Here is an 18,164-nt window from a genome sequence, read left to right as displayed (position 1 = left end):
ATCCACCACCACCACATCCACCACCACATCCACTGCCACATCCACCACCATGTCCACCACCATGTCCACCACCACCATGTCTCCATCACCATGTCCACCACCACCATGTCCACCACCACCACGTCCACCACCACCACATTCACCACAAACATGTCCACCACCACATTCACCATTGTGTCCACCACCACCCCATCCAACACGTCCACCCCCACCACCACATCCACCACCATGTCCACCACCACCACCACGTCCACCACCACCACCACGTCCATCACCGCCACATCCACCATGTCCACCAGGTCCACCATGTCCACATCCACTACCACATCTACCACCACCATCACATCCACCACCATGTCCGCCACCACTACCACGTCCACCATCACCACCATGTCCCCCACCATGTGCACAACCACCACATCCACCACCACCACCACATCCACCACCACCACGTCCACCACCATGTCCACCCCACCACATCCACCATGTCTACCACCACCACATCCACCACCACGTCCACCACCACCACCACTTCCACCACCACCACATCCACCATGTCCACCACCACCATGTCCACCCCCACGTCCACCACCATGTCCACCACCACCACGTCTCCACCACGTCCACCACCACCACATCCACCGCCACCACTACATCCACCAACACCACATCTACCACCACCATGTCCAACACCACGTCCACCACTACCACATCCACCACCACCACTACGTCCACCACCACATCCACCACCACGTCCACCACCAGCACCACCACTATGTCCACCACCTCCACATAACCACCACCATGTCCACCACCACTTCTACCACTACCACATCCACCACCACCTCGTTCACCACCACCACGTCCACCATCATCACCACCAGCACCACCACATCCACCACCAGCAGCACCACCACCACGTCCACCACCACCACATCCACCACCACCACATCCACCACCACATCCACCACCACTATGTCCACCACCACCACATCCACCACCACCACAATGTCCACCACCACCACGTCCATCACCACCATCACATCAACCACCACATCCACCACCACCACGTCTACCACCACCATGTCCACCACCACCACATCCACCACCACCATATCCTCCACCACCTAATCCACCACCACCATGTCCACCACCACGTCCACCACCTCCACATCCATCACCATGTTCACCACCACCATGTCTACCACCACGTCCACCACCACCACGTCCACAACCACCACATCTACCACCACATCCACCACCACGTCTACCACCACATCCACCATCACCACATCAACCACCACCATGTCCACCATCATGTCCACCACCAACACATCCACCATAATGTCCACTACCACCATTACTATGTCCACCACATCTACCACTATGTCCACGACCACCACATCCACCACCATCACAGCCACCACCACGCCCACCACCATGTCCACCACTTCCACCACCATGTCCACCACCACTACATCCACCACCACCATGTCCACCATCAGCACATCCACCACCACCACGTCCACCACGTCCACCACCACCATGTCCACCACCATTTCCACCACCACGTCCACCACCACCACATCCACCACCACCACGTCCACCACCACCATGTCCAGCACCACCAACACCACCACCATGTCCACCATCACGTCCACCACCATATCCACCACCACATCCAACACATCCACCACCACCACCATGTCCACCATTATGTCCACCACCACCATGTCCACCACCACCACATCCACCACCACGTCCACCACCCCCACATCCACCATCATGTCCACCACCACCACCACGTACACCACCACCACATCCACAACCACAATGTCCACCACCATGTCCACCACCACCACATCCACCATCACCACGTCCACCACGTCCACCGTCACATCCACCACCACCATGTCCACCATAATGTCCAGTACCACCACTACCACATCCTCCACCACCACGTGCACCACCATGTGCACCACATCCATGTCCACCACCACCACAACTACCACCACGTCCACAATCACTACCACGTCCACCATCACCACCATGTCCACCACCATGTCCACAACCACCACATCCACCACCACCACCACATCCACCACCACCACGTCCACCACCATGTCCACCACCACCACATCCACCACCACCACATCCACCACCACCATGTCCACCACCACCACCAACACTACCACCACGTCCACCACCACCATCATGTCCACCACCACGTCCACCACCACCATGTCATCCACCACCACATCCACCACCACAACATATGCCACCACCACCACCACATCCACCACCACGTCCACCACCACCATGTCCACCACCACCACATCCACCACCACATCCACTGCCACATCCACCACCATGTCCACCACCATGTCCACCACCACCATGTCTCCATCACCATGTCCACCACCACCATGTCCACCACCACCACGTCCACCACCACCACATTCACCACAAACATGTCCACCACCACGTTCACCACTGTGTCCACCACCACCCCATCCAACACGTCCACCCCCACCACCACATCCACCACCATGTCCACCACCACCACCACGTCCACCACCACCACCACGTTCATCACCGCCACATCCACCATGTCCACCAGGTCCACCATGTCCACATCCACTACCACATCTACCATCACCATCACATCCACCACCATGTCCGCCACCACTACCACGTCCACCATCACCACCATGTCCCCCACCATGTCCACAACCACCACATCCACCACCACCACCACATCCACCACCACCACGTCCACCACCATGTCCACCCCACCACATCCACCATGTCTACCACCACCACATCCACCACCACATCCACCACCACATCCACCACCACCACCACTTCCACCACCACCACATCCACCATGTCCACCACCACCATGTCCACCCCCACGTCCACCACCATGTCCACCACCACCACGTCTCCACCACGTCCACCACCACCACATCCACTGCCACCACTACATCCACCAACACCACATCCACCACCACCATGTCCAACACCACGTCCACCACTACCACATCCACCACCACCACTACGTCCACCACCACATCCACCACCACGTCCACCACCAGCACCACCACTATGTCCACCACCTCCACATAACCACCACCATGTCCACCACCACTTCTACCACTACCACATCCACCACCACCTCGTTCACCACCACCACGTCCACCACCATCACCACCAGCAGCACCACATCCACCACCAGCAGCACCACCACCACGTCCACCACCACCACGTCCACCACCACCACATCCACCACCACATCCACCACCACTATGTCCACCACCACCACATCCACCACCACCACAATGTCCACCACCACCACGTCCATCACCACCATCACATCAACCACCACATCCACCACCACCACGTCTACCACCACCATGTCCACCACCACCACATCCACCACCACCATATCCTCCACCACCTAATCCACCACCACCATGTCCACCACCACGTCCACCACCTCCACATCCATCACCATGTTCACCACCACCATGTCCACCACCACGTCCACCACCACCACGTCCACAACCACCACATCTACCACCACATCCACCACCACATCTACCACCACATCCACCATCACCACATCAACCACCACCATGTCCACCATCATGTCCACCACCAACACATCCACCATAATGTCCACTACCACCATTACTATGTCCACCACATCTACCACTATGTCCACGACCACCACATCCACCACCATCACAGCCACCACCACGCCCACCACCATGTCCACCACTTCCACCACCATGTCCACCACCACTACATCCACCACCACCATGTCCACCATCAGCACATCCACCACCACCACGTCCACCACGTCCACCACCACCATGTCCACCACCATTTCCACCACCACGTCCACCACCACCACGTCCACCACCACCACGTCCACCACCACCATGTCCACCACCACCAACACCACCACCATGTCCACCACCACGTCCACCACCATATCCACCACCACATCCAACACATCCACCACCACCACCATGTCCACCATCATGTCCACCACCACCATGTCCACCACCACCACATCCACCACCACGTCCACCACCCCCACATCCACCATCATGTCCACCACCACCACCACGTACACCACCACCACATCCACAACCACAATGTCCACCACCATGTCCACCACCACCACATCCACCATCACCACGTCCACCACGTCCACCGTCACATCCACCACCACCATGTCCACCATAATGTCCAGTACCACCACTACCACATCCTCCACCACCACGTGCACCACCATGTGCACCACCTCCATGTCCACCACCATCACAACTACCACCACGTCCACCACCATGTCCACCACCATGTCCACCACCCTCATGTCACCCACCACCATGTCCACCACCACCACCACGTCCACTACCACAACATCCACCACCACCACATCCACCACCACCACATCCACCACGTCCACCACCACCACCATGTCCACCACCATGTCCACCACCACATCCACCACGACATCTACCACGTCTACCACCACGTCCACTGCATCCACCACCACCAACACCACCACCACATCCACCACCACCAACACCATGTCCACCACCACATCTACCAGCACCACCACCGCATCGTCCACCACCACATCCACCACCACATCCACCACCACGTCCACCACCACATTCACCACCACCACATCCACCACCACCACATCCACCACCACATCCACCACCACCATGTCCACCACCATCATGTCCACCACCACATCCACCACCCCGTCCACCACCATGTCCACCACCACATCCACCACCACCACGTCCACCACCACCACCAAGTCCACCACCACCAAATCCATCACCATGTCCACCACCACGTCCACCACTACTACATCCACCATGTCCACCACCATGTCCACCACCACCTCATCCACCACCACCACTATATCCACATAAACATCCACCACCACCACGTCCAACACCACCACCACATCCACCACCACGTCCACTACCAGCACCACCACTATGTCCACCACCACCACATAACAACCACCATATCCACCACCACTTCTACCACTACCACATCCACCACCACCACATTCACCACCACCACGTCCACCACCATCACCAGCACCACCACCACCATGTCCACCACTACCATGTCCACCACCACCACAATGTCCACCACCACATCCACAACCACTATGTCCACCACCACCACCACAATGTCCACCACCACCACGTACACCACCACCACATCCACCACCACCACATCCACCACAACCACAATGTCCACCACCACCACATCCTTCACCACCTCCTCCACCACCACTATGTCAACCACCACGTCCACCCCCTCCATATCCACCACCATGTCCACCACCACCATGTCCACCACCACGTCCACCACCACAATGTCCACAACTACCACATCCACCACCACGTCCACCACCATGTCCACCACCACCACCACATCCACCATCACCACATCAACCACCACCATGTCCACCATCATGTCCACCACCACCACGTCCACCATAATGTCCACTACCACCACTACCATGTCCACCACATCCACCACCATGTCCACCACCACCACATCCACCACCATCACAACCACCACCATGTCCACCACCATGTCCACCACCACCATGTCAACCACCATGTTCACCACCACCATGTCACCCACCACCATGTCCACCACCACAACATCCACCACCACCACGTCCACCACCACCACATCCATCACCACCACGTCCACCACCACCAGCACCACCACCATGTCATCCACCACCACATCCACCACCACAACATATGCCACCACCACATCCACGACCACGTCCACCACCAGCACGTCCACCACCACCATGTCCACTACCACCACCACATCCATCACCACCACCAACACCATGTCCACCACCACATCCACCACCACCAGCACCACCACCATGTCATCCACCACCACATCCATCATCATAACATATGCCACCACCACCACCACATCCACCACCACGTCCACTACCACCACATCCACCACCACCACGTCCACCACCACCATGTCCACCACCACCACGTCCACCACCACATTCACTGCCACATCCACCACCATGTCCACCACCATGTCCACCATCACCATGTCTCCACCACCATGTCCACCACCACCACGTCCACCAACACCACCATGTCCACCACCACCACGTCCACCACCACCACATCCACCACAAACATGTCCACCACCACGTCCACCACTGCGTCCTCCACCACCACCACATCCAACACGTCCACCCCCACCACCCCATCCACCACCATGTCCACCACCACGTCCATCACTGCCACATCCACCATGTCCACCACCACCACCAGTTCCACCATGTCCACATCCACCACCACCATGTCCATCACCACCACCACATCCACCATGTCCACCACCACCACCAGGTCCACCATGTCCACATCCACCACCACATCTACCACCACCATCACATCCACCACCATGTCCGCCACCACCACCACATCCACCACCACCACCATGTCCACCACCACGTCCACAACCTCCACATCCACCACCACCATCACGTCCACCACCACCACGTCTACCACCACCATGTCCACCACCACCATATCCACCATGTCCACCACCACTACATCCACCACCACGTCCACCACCACCACCACTTCCAGCACCACCACATCCACCATGTCCACCACCACCACATCCACCCCCACATCCACCACCATGTCCACCACCACCACGTCTCCACCACATCCCCACCACCACATCCACCACCACCACATCCACCACCACCACTACGTCCACCATCACCACATCCACCACCACCATGTTCACCACCACGTCCACCACCACCACATACACCACATACACCACCACTACGTCCACAACCACATCCACTACCACCATGTCCACCACCACCACATCCACCACCACATCCACCACCAGCACCACCACTATGTCCACCACCACCACATAACCACCACCATGTCCACCACCACTTCTACCACTACCACATCCATCACCACCTCGTTCGCCAACACCACGTCCACCACCATCACCACCAGCACCACCACATCCACCACTAGCACCACCACCACGTCCACGTCCACCACCACCACGTCCACCTCCACCACATCCACCACCACATCCACCACCACTATGTCCGCCACCACCACATCCACCACCACCATCACATCAACTACCACGTCCACCACCACCATGTCCACCACCACGATGTCCACCACCACCACATCCTCCACCACCACTATGTCCACCACCATGTCCACCACCTCCACATCCACCACCATGTCCACCACCACCATGTCCACCACCACGTCCACCACCACCACGTCCACCACCACCACCACCATCACATCAACCACCATGTCCACCACCACCATGTCCACCACCACCACATCCTCCACCACCTCCTCCATCACCACTATGTCCACGACCATGTCCACCACCTCCACATCCACCACCATGTCCACCACCACCATGTCCACCACCACGTCTACCATCACCACGTCCACAACCACCACTTCCACCACCACGTCCACCACCACATCCACCATCACCACATCAACCACCACCATGTCCACCATCATGTCCACCACCACCACATCCACCACCACGTCCACCACCAGCACCACCACTATGTCCACCACCACCACATAACCACCACCATGTCCACCACCACTTCTACCACTACCACATCCACCACCACCTCATTCATCACCACCACGTCCACCACCAGCACCACCACATCCACCACCAGCACCACCACCACGTCCACCACCACCACGTCCACCACCACCACGTCTACCACATCCACCACCACATCCACCACCACTATGTCCATCACCACCACATCCACCACCACCACCATGTCCACCACCACCACATCCTCCACCACCTCCTCCACCACCACTATGTCCTCCACCATGTCCACCACCTCCACATCCACCACCATGTCCACCACCACATCTACCACCACCACGTCCACCACCACCACCACCATCACATCAACCACCACGTCCACCACCACCATGTCCACCACCACCACATCCTCCACCACCTCCTCCACCACCACTATGTCCACGACCATGTCCACCACCTCCACATCCACCACCATGTCCACCACCACCATGTCCACCACCAGGTCCACCACCACCACGCCCACAACCACCACATCCACCACCACGTCCACCACCACATCCACCATCACCACATTAACCACCACCATGTCCACCATCATGTCCACCACCACCACATCCACCATAATGTCCACTACTACCACTACCATGTCCACCACGTCCACCACCATGTCCACCATCACCACATCCACCACCATCACAGCCACCACCACGTCCACCACCATGTCCACCACGTCCACCACCATGTCCACCACCACCACATCCACCACCACCAGGTCCACCACCACCACATCCACCACCACCACCACATCCACCACGTCCACCACCACCACATCCACCACCACCACATGCACCACATCCACCACCACCATGTCCACCACCATTTCCACCACCACGTCCATCACCACCACGTCCACCACCACCACGTCCACCACCACATCCATCACCACCAACACCACCACCATGTCCACCACCATGTCCACCACCACGTCCACCACCATGTCCACCACCACGGCCACCACCACCACATCCCCTACCACCACCACATCCACCACCACCACCAACACCACCACCACCACCAACACCATGTCCACCACCACCAGCACCACCACCATGTCGTCCACCACCACATCCACCCCCACCACCAAGTCCACCACCACATCCACCACCACCACATCCACCACCACCACGTCCACCACCACCACATCCACCACCACATCCACTACCACCACCATGTCCACCACCACCACATCCACCACCACCATGTTCAAAACCATGTCTGCCACCACTACATCCACCATGTCCACTACCACATCCACCACCACCACATCGACCACCACCACTACATCCACCACCATGTCCACCACCACCATATCCACCACCACTTCCACCACCACCACATCCACCACCACCATGTCCACCACCACCACGTCCACCACCACATCCACCACCACATCCACCACCATATCCACCACCATTTCCACCACCACCATGTCTCCACCATCATGTCCACCACCATCATGTGCACCACCACCATGTCCACCACCACCACATCCACCACCACCATGTCCACCACCATCATGTCCACCACCACATCCACCACCACGTCCACCACCATGTCCACCACCATGTCCACCACCACCACGTCTCCACCACGTCCACCACCACCACATCCACCACCACCACGTCCACCACCACATCCACCACCACCACATTCACCACCACCATGTCCACCACCACGTCCGCCATCACTACATCCACCATGTCCACCACCACGTCCACCACCACCACGTCCACCACCACCACTACATCCACCACCACATCTACCACCACCATGTCCACCACCCCCACCACATCCACCACCACGTCCACCACCACATCCACCACCACGTCGACCACCACAACATACACCACCACCATATCCACCACCATGTCCACCAGCACCACATCCACCACCACCATGTCCACCACCACCATGTCCACCACCACCACGTCTACCACCATGTCCACCACCACATCCACCACCATGTCCACCACCACTATGTTTCCACCACCATGTCCACCACCACCACATCCACCACCACCACGTCCACCACCACCATGTCCACCACCACATCCACCACATCCACCACCACGTCCACCACATCCACCCCCACCACATCCACCACCACATCCACCACCACCACCACGTCCATCACCACCACATCCACCATGTCCACCACCACCCCCACATCCACCACGTCCACCACCACATCTAGCACCACCATGTCCGCCACCACCACCACGTCCACCACTACCACCATGTCCACCACCACATCCACAACCACCACATCCACCACTACCACATCCACCACCACCACGTCCACCACATCCACCATGTCCACCACCACCACATCCACCAACACCACCACCCGTGACAGGTAAAGTGTCACTGGAGGACAGGGGTAATAGAATGTCAACCCCAGCTCTACATGGGACATTTAAGGATGCATTGGGTGCGAGAAGACAGGAATAGGGGCTAGAAGTATTACACCAGACCCAAGATACATTTTGAAGAGGCGCAATGTCACAGGGGCTCCTGTAAAAGCACTTGTAGCATCTCTACCCCACAGTGGCACACCTGCACGAGCCACTCACTCAAAACAAGCATTGACATAGCCAATAGGTCTCGCCTTTGGGACCTTATATGTGTTTAGCCATGCAACACTTGATGTTGTTGTACCAAGGATATTGTGCTGGATAACTAAACTGTGGAAATATGGATTTTTATGATCAGTTATGTCCCCTATCTTGGACCCCAACGGTTTCATGTATGAATCATAAATACATATATGTTCCCTCCAGTTCCAGTTATGAAGACGCAAATACATGTGCGTCCACCGTTAACATGTCCTCTTTCAGATCCGCCATGAATGGGCCGGATATTCCATTCCTAAATACGAAAGGCCACCGGCTTTATATGGTTCACTTATGCCATTTTACAGAGCTCCAGTCTGAGCCTGCATCTGTGACCGTGAACTTTGTCTCATTCCCTGCGCGGCTCACGGTGCCTGACATCAGCTTGTTGCCTGCCAAAAGCTGTATTTCACCTTCGAAATTATCTGCTCCGCTCCCTGCCCAATGCATTCCTGTCTAGTAGTTTAAGTAAACATTCTCCCAGCTACCGAGCAAAGGCCCGGCTTCTCTGTCTTTATGCAAGTAATTCATAGCCCCATTATCATGGAAGACTTCTGCCCTCGCATCTAGTGTAGACACTTAGACGCTTGTACACGCACTAACAGTCAGTATAGTCAGTATAGAATAAGATTCTACTCTAAGAGACCTCTCTTTTGGATAACATAGTTCTTTAAACATAGGATGTTAGATATGATTTGGGATTAGGTTGACTTGACCCTCCAGACATCTGTCGCCACATGTAGAGTTAAATGTCAAATCCCCTTCACCCCCTAGTCGCACGTCAATCATACGTCATGCTGCTACGCGCGCATTTCTGCCAAGTATTTCTACTGACATTGCGAAATTCTTTCATGGAACCACCCTATTATGACATCATACCTGATGACGTTCTTTAGTTACACCCAGTTACGCCCACTTTTGCTACGCATGTATGTTTTATCTCTATTGACAATTGTTACGCCTCCTGCATTTGCTTCACTGTAATGCCTATTGTATATAAGTAATTACTTATCAATAAAGTATGTACTTCACTTCCTGAACCTCCGTGGTGATGGAACCTGGAGTCCACGATTTCGAAATCGTCCATTGGAATAAAGCCCATTCCGAACCTCTAATATCACGGATTTTGCCTCTTATTTTACTGAGCTATATTTATTATTTTTCTGTATCAAATTAAGTCCCGGTAATTAAATTATTTACCACATGAATGGCGCCCGAACAGGGACACTTTCTCATCTCACGCGCCGGCGGTGCGTTGCAGGCCCGGTCTCCTGCCACAGCTGGACGGACAACAACGCGTACCAGCAGGATTTCCTGTATCTCCCTCCGGTCAAGCGGGGGCGACTGAGGCTGCGATCAACACCCAGACGAGGCGGTGAGAAGTGCGAAGTATCCCGACCAGAGCCTAGCTGAGAGAGCAAGATCCGAGGTATACAGAGGCCCACCAAGTTCCAAAGTTCCGAAGTTCCGAGGTTTCCGATGTTCCGAAGTGTCCGAAGTTTTCAAGTCGAGTCCAGTTCAGTTCAGTTCCGTTCCGAGGCCTTCCGTTCCGAGCTACCCGGTGAGTACCATTACTGGGGAGGCGTTCTGGCGTGCACATAAGTTGTGCCGGTCCAGACGGGTTTGGGTACACAAATCCGGTCTGCACTGTTTTAGCAGTGTATCTGTACTGTTTAGCAGTATATCTAGTATATCAAGTATATAAATTCAGAATAATTCAGTTAATGCCGAGGATTATGTTTTGTGATTAAGTTTTCTTAGATCGTCATCATCATTGTTGCTCATTTAAAAACGTTAAATGTTAAATGTGTTAAAACGTTCTGCATATTGTGGTGTGAATGACTGTTCATTATTGTGTTTATTGTATTAAGTTTGTTCAAGACCAAGTATCAGATCAGTTCTCAATATGCCGCTCTTTTCGAAACTAAGACAGATCACAACTAGAAAAGGGGTACTCGAAGAAGCTGTTCCCATTCCTCCTAGGGACACTCCAGGGTACTTCATGTATCATAAACATGGCCTAGACGCCATATTATTTCTTGATCTATGGGTAGACTACACTAAGGAATTACCAGAAAGTCAGAGGTGGCCCGCAGCTGGGACCTGGGATGCAGATTGCATCGTGAAAGTAGAGGAAGAATTATGGAAAAGGAAAGCTAGACAATCACAGAAAGACGCCATTGAATTATGGCGTAAAGAATCGTATAGACGTACAGAAAAAGCACGTAGACAGGAAGAGAAGAGTAAGGAAAATTCAAATAAAGTCCGAGAAAATCTATTAATTGAAGAAGGTACACGAGTGAAATCAGAACAAGTAGACAGACAAAGAAATGCCCTTATGAATGGTATGTATCCCCTTCTGGCCGAGGGATTACCTAAGGCTACCCCGGAGATACCAAAAGACTTGCCACCCCCATTGTTCCCAATAAAAATGCATCCTAAGGGGCATCCTAGAACAGCAGAAGATGTTTTTCTTTCCTCATATTTAGATGAAGCAGCTCCCGAGTATGCTAACCCCGCCCCACATAGACCGTCTGCCGGGGAGGTTCAACGCCAAGATCCTGTATCTGTATCCCTACGGCATCAAATCCTGACACAAGTTCCGGCAAGCACATCTGTTTCCACATCTGTTCCTACAGCCGCTTCTACAGCTGTGTCCACACCTATAGTTGCTGTATCGCGTTCAACGAATCCTTTCACGCCCGATACCCCAGACGGGGCTACCGGAGGTGCTACCAACATTTTTTCTACGCCACCCAGAATAAATAAACTTACTTTTCAAGAATCAGCACATCCACGTACCCCCAAACTCATAAATTCCCGTACACTTAAGGAACTTCTTGTAGATTGTAGATATGACCCTGTGCCCGGAAAAGAGGACGAAATGATCCTGGCATCATTACGTATCAGACGAGCTGCGGTGTATTTAGGAAAGCTACCAGGAATGACTATGCATCTAGATAATATATATCATTTTGTCCAAACAGGGCGAGATTCTGAATGTATTAACAGAGCTATGGAATACCAGAAAGTGGAGATACAGGGGGAACTGTTACGTTTCCTCATAAATTGTGTAATCAGAAATCAAGACCGACCGGGGGTAGATCCGGAAATAATGCAAACCCTTACCAGATGGAGCCAGAATATATCAGAAGGGAGACATGATAGGCAAAAATGTATAATAGCCATGTGCCGAAAGATCCGTAAAGAAATAGAACGCCTACACGAAGAGAGATTAGCGGTAGACCAGTTTGAACAAAATGAGGAGGAGGAAGGATCAGGACTGCCCACAGGACAGTCAGAAACCATAGCCTATGTAGGTAGAGGAAGATCTTGTAATAGTACTAGATGTTTCACTGACCCGATACGTCCGATATGTCCAGATAATAACAGGAATTTCCATACACCTATAATAAATCTAAGGTCCCCCGAGCATTCGTTCCAAGCCGCTGACAAATTACTCCAAGAACGAAGGGGTTACCATTTACTCGATTCTATGGATGAACAAGAATTAGCCAGGTCAGCCGTTCATTGGGTTGACAGTCCCGGAAAATATGGTGATGATACAGTAGCACACACATTTTTGAACCTCACCCCAGATGAACAGCGTTTAGCTGGGATTTATATGATTCAACAACTTCTTATACTTTATAAAAGTCAACATTCCGATCCTGGTCCGTTACCTGATATATTGACTGAATTACTCACGAATAGATGGAGAGGTTCAGGTACTAAGTTAATTAGAGAAATACTAGAATCAAGAAAGCAGTACATCCTTTTTGTATGCCCAGAACATGTCTCACTGCCCATCAAGGAAAGAACGACGTATTACATGGACAGACAGAATCCCTTACGAGAAGTACACCCAATAAAGGGCGAGGACAATCAGTTTAAACGTGTATATGTATATACGCCCATATTGAAAATAGAATTGTTAGAAATGAAGAAAGTGGTACCCAGTCATGACAAAGACCCAGCGGGTTTTCACCGAGAAATTAAAGACATGTTACTCATGGGAGAGTATACCTATCCCGACATTATGACAATATTAAAGGTATTAATGCCTGCTGGCATTTATGAAAAACTCAAGGAAAAAGAGTGGGAGGTGGGAGACCAAAAGATAGACTGGACAGCATTAGAAAATGAAGAAAGGGCCCGAGGTCCAGGTTCGGGGCTTGGGGATAAAACTAAAGCACTACCAGGTTTACTAGTACAGGTACTGCCACGTTTATTAACCACGAAAAAGGAAGACTGGGGTGCAATCTCAGCCTGTAAACAAAAGCAAGATGAAGACACTAGTGATTTCTATGCCCGATTCGAAAAATGTTTTGGTATAAATAGTGGTATAAAAGCAAGTAGCGAGTCATACCCACATCTGTTTGTGACAAAATTAGTTGAAAATTCCTTGCCCCAGGTGAAGAATAGAGTATTAAAATTCGAGAGTACTTGGCAAGGTAATACCCCATCACAAATGTTACAAATGTTACAGTACCATTACAATAGAATTAGAGAGGAACAAGAACATGAACAGAAACGCATGAAAGACACAAAAATGAAAATGCTAGTCTCCCAGACAATTCCAGCTGAAGGTCATAAAAAGGGTACGACACAGTCCGGTGATTCAGCAGGACCTGTAAAAGGGACATGCAACTACTGTAAACAACCAGGTCATTACATACACGATTGCCCAGTCTTGAAGCGTAATATCGCCACAGGTAAAACACAAGAAAGACCACGGCCACCTAGACAGGATCAGAATGAACAAGGAGCACCGCAGCATGCCCAGTCCATGCCAGCTCCACAACAGTCTATACAGTTTGTGCCAGCTGCACCAGCGCTGCCTGTTGCTGCCACACAAACCACGACACGACAGCTGTACCAGACCGCACAGTATGACTATCCTGATTATCAACGATACGCATGAACCAGCCTAGAGAGGGAAGTTGACTTACCCCTTATCGAGGTCCCGGTAGACCAAGAAGGACCTTATGTACATAGTGAACTATTAGGCCAAGATAGAAAATTTTTACTTGATACAGGGGCAAGTCGAACAACTATAAAACGTAGTGAAGTTCCAGGGGCACCCCTCTCAGGCTCACAGAATATTTCCCTTGGTTTTTCAGGAAAACCTATTGTTAATGAAGTATCACAGCCTCTTCCACTTACGATAGGACCCTTGACCCGAACTACAGATTTATTGCTTACTGAATCATGTCCAGAAAACTTGTTAGGTATAAAAACACTGAAAGCTCTAGGAGCTATAATATGTTGTTCTCCGGAAGGAGTAAGATTGTTTTTACGTGATTTCAAAGGTCACTATGTGTCTCGAGACATGGATCCCCGACTGCAGACTTTACCTACACATTTATGGGCACAAGGCCCTACTGATGTGGGTTGCATGAATATTACACCATATCGAGTTACACTAAAGGCAGGAGTGGTACTACCACGAATGCGACAATACAAGTTACCACCAGATGCTGTAGTGGCTTTACTACAAATCATTGACGAGCTCATTGCCCAAGGAGTGGTTGTGGAAACAGACTCCAATGTATGTAATTCCCCGATAATTCCGATTCTTAAACGAACAGATCCAAAGGCCCCGCCAGTATATCGATTGGTTATTGATCTGCGCGAATTGAACAAATGCATTGTGCCACAATTCCCTGTGGTCCCAGATATCTCGTCATTACTGACAGCTATTGATTCCGGAGCAACATTCTTTACTGTAATTGATCTCAAGAATGCCTTTTTCAGCGTCCCAATAGATCCGGAAAGCCAATACTTGTTCGGATTTAGTTTAAATGGACGTAGCTTTAAATTCACACGCGCACCTCAAGGATTTACAGAAAGCCCCAGCATCTATAGCCAAGCACTGAAACGAGAACTCGACAGTATCCACATGCCAGTCAACACTGCCCTGCTTCAATATGTCGATGATCTGCTGATCACCGCTAGAAACGAACCTGAATGTGAGAAAGCATCACTGACGGTATTACAATTTTTGGCCGAAAAGGGGCACAAGGTGTCCCCTTCTAAGCTGCAATTCTGTGTCCAGCGAGTTGTTTACCTTGGTCACTCGCTGTCCAAGGAGGGAAGGCAGCTTACACCAGATCGCATCCAGCTAATTGCAAATATGCCAATACCCAAGACACAAAAGGAGGTGCGGGCTTTCATAGGCCTCACGTCATATTGTAGGCAGTGGATCCCTCAGTATGCATTTCTAGCAAAACCACTCATTCAATTGACAACACAGGAGGCAGCCACATCGACTGTCCTTCCTTGGACTCAGGAACATACACACGTTTTTGAAAGTTTAAAGAAAGCTTTATGTCAAGCACCTGTCCTAGCAACACCATGTTACAATAAACAGTTTACACTCTTTGTTACAGAACGCGAAGGTACTGCCTTGTCAGTACTCACACAGGAACAAGCAGGATCACACAAACCATGTGCTTATTTTTCTAGTACATTAGATCCCGTAGCTCAGGCTTTGCCTGCATGCCTAAAATCAGTGGCAGCAACAGCTTTAGCAATCAGACAAAGCGATGCCATAGTATTAGGACATCCATTGACAGTACAAGTACCACATGCGGTAGAGGTTCTTTTGAACCGCACACAAACACAACACTTGACTATAGCACGACTCACCGGTTACGAATTAACATTGTTTCAGCCACATATAGAAATCAGACGTTGTAATACATTGAATCCTGCCACACTGTTACCAGTAAACGGAACAGACCCACTTGCACATGATTGTATTGAAGTTATCACTATCACGACGAAACCCAGACAGGATTTGACAGACGTTCCATTATCAGACCCAGACCTGACGTTGTATGTAGATGGTTCATGTATGAGAACAGGTACAGGAGAGTTAGTGGCCGCTTATGCAGTCACAACAGACGCTGAAATCATTGAAACAAATTGTATAAATACCTTGTCCGCTCAAGCAGCAGAGCTCATCGCTCTGACACAAGCCTGTATTCTAGCCACAAATAAAAAAGTCAACATATACACTGATTCACGTTATGCATTTGGAGTTGTACATGACTTCGGCGTGCTGTGGCGAGAGAGAGGTTATTTAACTTCTCACGGTGCCCACATTCAGCACGGACCCCTCATTCATGCCTTATTAGATGCAATACATCTACCCACTGCAATATCAATTATGAAATGTAAAGCTCATACGAAAGTTACTGATATCATTTCTCAAGGCAATGATCTAGCTGACAGAACAGCTAAACAGACTGCTCAAACTCAAACATCCGACATGACAAAGACAATAGTCCCGACACCAACACATGGCATGATGGTTAAGGATCCCGCTCTTGACGTAATTGACATACAGACACATGCTACTCCAGACGAAATAAAGAAATGGACTGAGTTAGGAGGGATCCAAACGGATCAAGGATGGATGACAAAGGAAAAATCTGTGTGGTTCCTTCCTGATTCAATGGTCCAAGTCGTTATTAACACTGTACATAGTCCAGCACATCTAGGAGAAAAAGCTATGCTAGACAGCATCCAACAAATTTGGTTCAACAAACATTTACGAGCAGCGGCTAAACAAAAAGTCCGTACCTGTATGATCTGTTGTCAGTTTAACCCAGGAAAAAGCATTCCCGTAGAACAGGGTGGATTTCAGCCTCCTGATCACCCTTTTGAAGTCCTCCAGATGGATTATATCCAGATGGAACGATGTCGAGGATTCAAATATGTTCTCGTAGTTGTCTGTGCTCTTTCCCGTTGGACAGAGGCATACCCGGTTTCAGATTACACTGCCCCGACTACTGCCAAACAGTTAGT

The sequence above is a fragment of the Triturus cristatus genome, chromosome 10, assembly GCF_964204655.1.
Source record: "Triturus cristatus chromosome 10, aTriCri1.1, whole genome shotgun sequence".
Taxonomy (NCBI): Eukaryota; Metazoa; Chordata; class Amphibia; order Caudata; family Salamandridae; genus Triturus; species Triturus cristatus.
Note: the sequence above shows the minus strand (reverse complement) of the source record.